Source organism: Oryza glaberrima, chromosome 12, assembly GCF_000147395.1.
Source record: "Oryza glaberrima chromosome 12, OglaRS2, whole genome shotgun sequence".
Taxonomy (NCBI): Eukaryota; Viridiplantae; Streptophyta; class Magnoliopsida; order Poales; family Poaceae; genus Oryza; species Oryza glaberrima.
In genome coordinates this window covers 8,700,556-8,708,306 of record NC_068337.1, presented here as the reverse complement: position 1 = coordinate 8,708,306, position 7,751 = coordinate 8,700,556, and the positions used below count along the sequence as shown (strand labels likewise).

Here is a 7,751-nt window from a genome sequence, read left to right as displayed (position 1 = left end):
TTAAATAATTCAAAAGGTAGGATAAAGGTGACACACAGAAAAAAGAACTAAGATACTCTCACTAAAATATAATCTAAGCTAAGTGGAGAAAGAATAAGAAAATAATTTATTCATGTACTTTTAATATACAATCATTTTTAGTTTACACTTCCTAGTATACAGTCATGCAGCCAATACCCCTAACAGTGCCCTCCTAGTATTTTGAGAGGCCACCCCTGATTATCGAGTTCCTTATGATAACCTGTCATGGCCATCCAACCGGGGTTAAATACGGAGGAGTACCCTTCCCAGGAAAGTTTTTTAGGAATATATACTAACGTGGAGGAATACTCGTACTGAGCTGTCACCATCAGCGGCCCACCTCTACTGTCCCGCAGCATATATACCCAGATAATGATACTTAATGATCTAAGCACCATGCTTACATTATTAAATACTACTCTGCATCCATGCTACACAACTATATCGATACAAGTATAAAATAAAGTCGATACTCAGATAATATAAAGAAAATAAAATACCGAAGATGTATAAAGAAGAATATTCTATTAATTTGATAAGTCTTACAAAAGAAGAGAGAGAAGCTTCTAGAGCCATATCCGGATTCTCCAAAAGACTCGAGGACTAAGAAAACTTTTCTATTTCTACTCCACTAGTACTAGAACACTAACTAAATGAGAGAGAGCTCTTTGATTTTCTTCTTGAGTGTGTGGATGAAGTGAGGAGGTGAGGTCCTTTTATAGACTCCCATTGACGGTTACAGCGGTTTGGAAATGTCGGAAATACCCTGCAACCGTCATTGGGGAGGCATCTGGAGCATCCAAGCCAAAGGGGAGAGCCAACGACTGAGATCAGGGTTCGGCCGAAACCTGGACTTGCCCAATTGGCCTATAGTACGGCAGGTGCGTCTCCTAATGACTCCTCAGTCAAGTGGTGCGGTGGTTTGGCCCAATTGAAGTTATCTTAATAGGTTTGGAGGCCCATCCACCCATAAGTCTGCCTCTGACGGATTTCGATTAATTATTCGGTTATGTTCCGTCGATTCTCCTCCATTTATGAATGCTTCTCCTGCACATATGTTAGTAGCATAGCATATAGTGGAAGTAGATATTTTATTTGGAAATTATGCATTGCAAGCATAGCTATTCTTCTTTGATTGAATAATATTGTCGGTCGAAATTGGTTGATAACGACCGTCAACACAGACCTCCATCCTCGAATGGACGGAGTTGCCGTCCTCGGCGAGAACACACCGCGACAAACGGTTGTGGCAAATGACGGATATGGGCACAGCGACGGGCAGTGAGGCCATATTTTGTGCTAAGTCGACCGGATTTGATCCTGTCAGCGAAGATTTGTCTCAGGGGCAAAGGTGCCATTTTGTGAAAATTCTCTCCTAAATAGCAGGAAATTATAAAATAATGTGTATAGTGTCTACCAGCAAATTACCATATTTTTTTAGTGTCCTTGAGTAAATTCACATTCTTAAGGTGTCCCGCAACAAAGACTATATTCTTTGAGTGTCTTGTAGCAAATTTTGTCTTTTCTTTCAAAAGTTTTGTATACAAAAGCTGCCTTAAAAATCATATCATTCTATTTTTCAAGATTTTTTTAGCTAATACTAATTAATCATGCGCTAAACCATCATTTCATTTTGCGTGCAATGAGAGAAGTGTTCCTAACTTCAACTAGCGAAGACAGCTTTAAGATTACTATATAGCAGGAGGGGTTGCATAATACGTTACTGTAGACCAAAGTAGAAGAAGAGTAAGAATTCGTAGTTTTTTTTAGCATCTCGCTGATATAATCGCGAAAATGAACTCTGCTCCCAACCCTTGTTCCATTTTTACTATTCCCGGAGAAATCCACCAAAGCTGACTTGGTATCGCCGGCGAATGCCCATTAGGGATTTCCAGAATGGTTGGCCGCCAATGCGTGCCTCTCTGTGCCACACCGCACCACGAGAGGAACAAAAATAAAAAAAAGAAGAAGAACAAAATTAGGAAAAATACATAAAAAGAAGGGGGAAAGCGGGAAAGCAGCGCCGCGCCGCCACATGACAGCACTGCGTGGGTCCTATAGGTACCTGTTAGGAGCTGTGCCGACAGGTACCTTGCATCCTAGGCTCTTGGATCCAGCTGAACGGACGGACGAGATAACAGGCACCGAGAGGTATCAGTAGATACGAAGGACGGTAAAAAAAAAACTCATGAGATATAGTCCAGAATGTAATTCACAGCAAAAGTGCTGCATATGATAAATGCACAACTACCACCTAATGGGGATTAAGTGCCTTGGATTCCTTACTGATGACTAATAATGTGCCCGTGCTAACGCTACGATGATATTTTGTAATGCAAACTAAATGACCCAAAAAAGATAACATTGGCAATACAAGTGTTCAGATTTCTTTGAAAACCGAATAATCAAATAAATATTATATGTATTTCAAAACCAAATAATCAAGCAAAGATATTATATGTATTTGTGTGAATGCTAAATGATTTACCAAATAAATTCATTATACCGTAAAATTTTAGCATAAAAAAATTATGCTTAAACTTGCACCCCGAAGACAAAATAATTCAAACGTCACAAAAATTTTGCCCAATATAGTAGATTGATTTTGCCAAAGGGAGTAGTATAAAGCTAACAAATCTCACGTTGCTTAACAAAATAAAAATTAATTTAACAATTCCACATGTATATAACATCTTTCAAATTTCGCCACGCAATTTGCATACAAATAGTTCTGGCCTGTCAAATTTCCCTCGAGAAATTTCTGCTGGAATTTCATATATAATCAACCTGTTCTCTGCATATATTGACTGTGGATAAGCATGCACTCTCTGCATTTAGAAATAGACCCATCAAAGGAAAACATTTATTTAAAAAACTAAAATAATAGTACAAATAATGCAAAATTAGGTTATATTACTATTAGTCAACTCCTATGACAATTATTAGGCTGAATCAAAGGATTGTGCACCATGCAATGCATCCAGAACTTTTTTGAACCATTAGGAGTAAACTATATTTTTACCATCATGTCTTTTACGGTGAGTAATGAAAGATCAATACAGGGAACCAAAATTACCTATCTCACCATCAGTTTTACTCTTCTCTGAATTTTTTATCACGCCAATGCTTGAGATGCACCCTAAATTTTCATTTGTGATTAACAAGTCCACCTTACTCTTTGAACTCATACATGATCAGTTGGCAAAACACATCCCAGTATCACCTAGCTAGATCACGTGTGCCGAAAATACATTCAGTCACTTGTAAGTTCTAACTGGAAGACAACATGTGTACCAGATGAATAACATAAAAAGGAAAATGAAGAAATATAATTCAATGTTCTATCAATATAAACTAACCTTACCCCGACAAGATGCAGCCCAACTGCTAATGCTGCACACATGTCCTCACAATTGATCCAATATTTCCTGGGATCTATGATGTACAACCAATGATTATTAAGTCTGTTATCTACTCTCCACATTGCAAAAAAACAAATTCAAGGATCCGCTGGAATCAAAATTCATATAGATAGATATTTTATATTCCTACAGAGAATTAATATGCGCAATGGTCAAATATCGGTTTTTGAAACTCCTATAGGAAATGTAACCAGTATAAATTTTCTCCATCTAAATTTCAGATAGAACCTTGAGAGGCATTTTGTAGCATGAATACAAACTACACACAATGCTAGTACTGAACATCCCACATTCCCACTGGGGCTTTCACCATCACAAAATTCAGAAAAGCCACGGTACCATCTGACTGGAAGAGTGTCAACCATGCAAGGAATGACAAAAGCCACAAAAATTGCAGGCATCAATGTTTGATTCTGTCAGAAGTACTCAGCTGGCAGAGGCTATCCAATCAGGACATATACCAAACTAAACAAAATTACGGTCAATCGAAATTGCTGGAGCCATAAGGTTGAAAGCTAAAAATGTAGGGCTTGCTCGCCCCCAGCTTTCAATTTTTAATAAATGTACATTTGATTTTCTCTAAGAAACAGGAATGAATACTTATACCAAGTGAGCTGAATTTCATGGCTGTGTCCTCATGATATCACAATCAACTGAAATCAATGACACACAGGAAAAAAACACTATTGGGACGAAATAGTTTTGCACAAGGTAATTGACATGGAGTATATGTATATGACATTATAAGGAAAAATAACAAAGTTGCAGAAAGAAGCATAGTTGGGCAATTGCAATATGGAAGGATAGTGTCAGGGTCTCGGGGGTACCGATGCAGTGGCCGGCGGCGTGGAATCCGTGCGTAACGTCAGCGACGAATCGCGAGCAGGGACGCATCCATTGGCGTCGGAATCGGGAAGATGCCAGTCCCGACGGGCATAGGACTGCCGCCGAGGCGGTACTACACTGCTTGTGACCTGCATAAAGGCCGCCCACCTCTTGCCGCATTCGTCCCGATATTGAGACCTTGCCGCCGGCTTGGAGATGGTGGTGGCGGCACAAAGTTAGACCTATGCTCATATTTGGCTGAACTTAATGTGATGTGGCCTGAAGATAAGCTATATAATAAGGGTCACTTCAGGTATAACAAGTACCACAAATTCCCAAATATTCTGCAGCATAACTTACATGTTCAAGTAAGAACACAGAATACCTAGAGATATATAACGCGGAAGTGAACAATTAGGCATAAAGGAAAGCACCTGTTCGGCGGCAGGAAAAGAAGTTATAAATTTTTGAATATATTACGAGCTTTAAAGAAATCTGGATTGCTTGGTGAGCTATAAAATTTGACTGAAACACAACCAACGTTCCTGCAATAAAGATAGCCCATTGATAGGACAAGGGTTATTAAGTTAGCAGGATGAAAATTTGATCCTGATCTTTGATATCTGAGGATGCATGCAACAATTATCTATTTCTCTTCCTGAAATGATTAAAAAATATTAATAGGGGGGACAAGTGCATGATTACCTCATTAGCAGAGAATTTGTGAGTCCGGTTACAATTCCAGCAACATGACAATCTTCAAGGCTGGAAAAAAAGGAGATCCATTATTATTTAAAACAACCCCTGACAACAAAGTGCTTTGCTTTTGCCATACAAAGCGCATAATGTTGTGGCTTAATCAAGTTGAGCTACAGAAGCAAGCCCCAGTCTTCAATGCACAAAAACAATGTGAAAGTCAGATCAGAGCAAACAAAACTCAAAGCAAAGCAAGCATGAAGCAGTGGCTGAACCGACATAGATGGAAGAATGTATATGTGGTCTGAGAGTACCAAATAACATAATAAGTGGGTTACTTGCAGTTTAGCTGACCTGGTGTAGGCAAATCAGCGAACAGCTTGCATACGTTCAAGAGAGCAGGAAAACGGCACAACAAAAGGGCCCAAACGCTGTGGCACGGTCAGAGAGGACAGAGGCCTTCTGCTCAGCTGAGCGAAGTGCCGATCCCAATCCTTTTTCCTCTTCTTAATTCCTGTGCCTTTAAATGATAGTAATGTCACCAAGCAGACCTTTTCAGCTTTCCCAATTTTTTGCAGTAAATAAGCAATCTTTTAACTGTTCAGAGAATAAATTGAAATGCTCTAATAGGCGACAAATCATTAATTTGGAGTAATAAAAAAATATTGATTTGGGAAAAAAGTGAGAGGCATACGAAAATGTGTTATCTGTTCTACATGATTGCTTCAGAATTTGTATTAGCAGTATAAAAGAAAGGCAGTTGTATTAGCACTATATATGAATTTGTATTAGCACTACAAAAGGAATATTGGTGAGTATTTACCTGTCCCGGCGGACAATTGCGGTGTTGAGCATCCTGCGTTTGATCTGCATTTAGGCGAGGCAAGTAACTATCTAAACAAGAAATTTGTTTTGCATCAATTATATGAGAAGTCAGTTATCTGAGAAGTCAATTGATCAATGTTTCGATGGAATGGCATGGGATCGAAGCATGAATTAGTGATGAACTAACCTGGTTCGGCATCTGAACGGCACTGTGAGGACAGGGCGGGACGCAGAGAGGACGCGCATGGCGAGGATTGTGTGGATGCCTGACTGTGCGGTGGAGATGAGGTTGCTGCTGCAGATCAATCGCCGAGGACGACCTTGGCAGGTACATCACGGCGCACATCGAGCGCGTCGCGGTGACTCAGCGGGGGACTTCGCCGGTATGATCTTGAACGACGGCACCTGGCGGCATCGGCGGAGCGAGAGATGTCAAGCCCCAGCCAGATTCAGAGCTTGACAAGAACAATTTCAGAGAAAAGAGGCTAAGTAGCTACCCTAGTGGGATTAAATTGAAGGATTTGCACTGAATTGAAGAGTAAACAGTACAAGGAAATAGATGGGCACCGCAAGACAAGAGTAAAGTAATTTAGGGTTCAATTGTTCGATACAGACATTGCGGCGGCGCTAGCTTATAAAGGGGGTCGCTAATACAACGAGACAAAAGAGATGATGTCAACAGTACGGCAACAGGGGCGTGCTGTAGACGGTCCAGGCGCATCTCCATCGTCCGATCTTCATAATCTCCAGCCCCAAGCGTTATCGAATAATCCCAGCCATTGGATAACTGAACTTGCCTTCTCTTCCAGCGTTCAAACATGACTTCACTTCGTCAGAGTTCTCACATTGCCCCCCCACCCTAAGCACCCATGTCCTCATGGGTTAAAAGCAGGAAACACTTTGGAGATGAAAGCAGCATCTTCCCAAGTTGCAGCAGACGGAGGTAGATTCCCCCATTGGACTTTCCATTGAACCACAGGTGCATTGTTTCTAGGAATCAGCCTGCGTTCCAAAACGGCCGTTGGCTGAGAAAGAATGTTACCGTCATCATCAGTGAGAGGGAGGCCAGGTTCAGGAACCACTTTTGGACCGATGTGTTTCTTCAGTTGGCTCACATGAAAGACTGGATGGATTTGAGAGGATGCCGGTAACAGCAATTTGTAAGCCACTGAGCCAATGCGTTCCAAGACACGAAACGGGCCATAGTATTTAGAATGCAATTTCAAGGAAGAATGTAACCCCAAGGAATTGTGACAGTAAGGCTGCATTTTGAGATAAACCATATCGCCGACAGTCAGTATTCGTTCACTACGATTCATATCAGCAAAGTGCTTCATACGTGCTTGTTCTTTGAGGAGGCTAGACTTGATAGCAGCAGTAATAACAGATTTTGTAAAATCAAAGGTGTTTTTGATTATTATTCTGTGATAAACAATTGGCATTAGAGATTATTGGTTTTGTTATTTGGAATTTATTTTCGAAGTGGATTTTGGAGATGATTGGATTTTACAGGTGAATCTACAGGATACTGCTGTTATTTCATGTGACCGGTCAGACCGGGCTGTGTATGCCGGTCAGACCGGCGGTGATCGAGCGGTCGGACCGGCCAGCCCGCAGTCTGACCGGCCGACTCTATGTCGGTTTCGGTTTCGGGTTGTTTATTTGGATATTCGTGATTGTTTCATGATTATGGCTTCTAGATGGATACTATACGTATGTAATACTGTTGTTTGCTACTAATGAGTCAAGTTGGAGATAGCTTGGTCTCGGAATATGGTTTCTTTGTTTATTTCATGTATAGGTGACTCGATGCCTCGGGAGAGTATTTGCGGTGATGGACCGGGAGTCGGCTTGAGGATAAGACGACGTCCGTGGTGGTCAGAGATCATGCGGGATACTTAGGCTAGAGTTGATGCACGTGGTTGATGGAGATTCCATATAGCATACGATAGAGATATTGTG

The 7,751-nt window shown here is 40.8% G+C and overlaps 1 long non-coding RNA gene across 15 annotated transcripts; it reads right to left on the bottom strand.

Annotated features, from left to right (window-relative positions):
- Positions 1-550: 550 nt before the first annotated feature.
- Positions 551-6,384, bottom strand: LOC127756634 (uncharacterized). Of its 15 annotated transcripts, none has more exons than XR_008013275.1 (8): positions 5,977-6,384; positions 5,788-5,831; positions 5,319-5,484; positions 4,974-5,033; positions 4,271-4,813; positions 3,098-3,456; positions 2,087-2,849; positions 551-1,943 (listed from the first exon to the last, which is right to left on the bottom strand). It is a non-coding gene; the product is annotated as an uncharacterized LOC127756634 (long non-coding RNA). The 15 variants fall into 15 exon arrangements; XR_008013280.1 differs by having other exon boundaries at positions 2,087-2,138; XR_008013274.1 differs by having other exon boundaries at positions 2,087-3,248; positions 3,381-3,456.
- Positions 6,385-7,751: the final 1,367 nt, after the last annotated feature.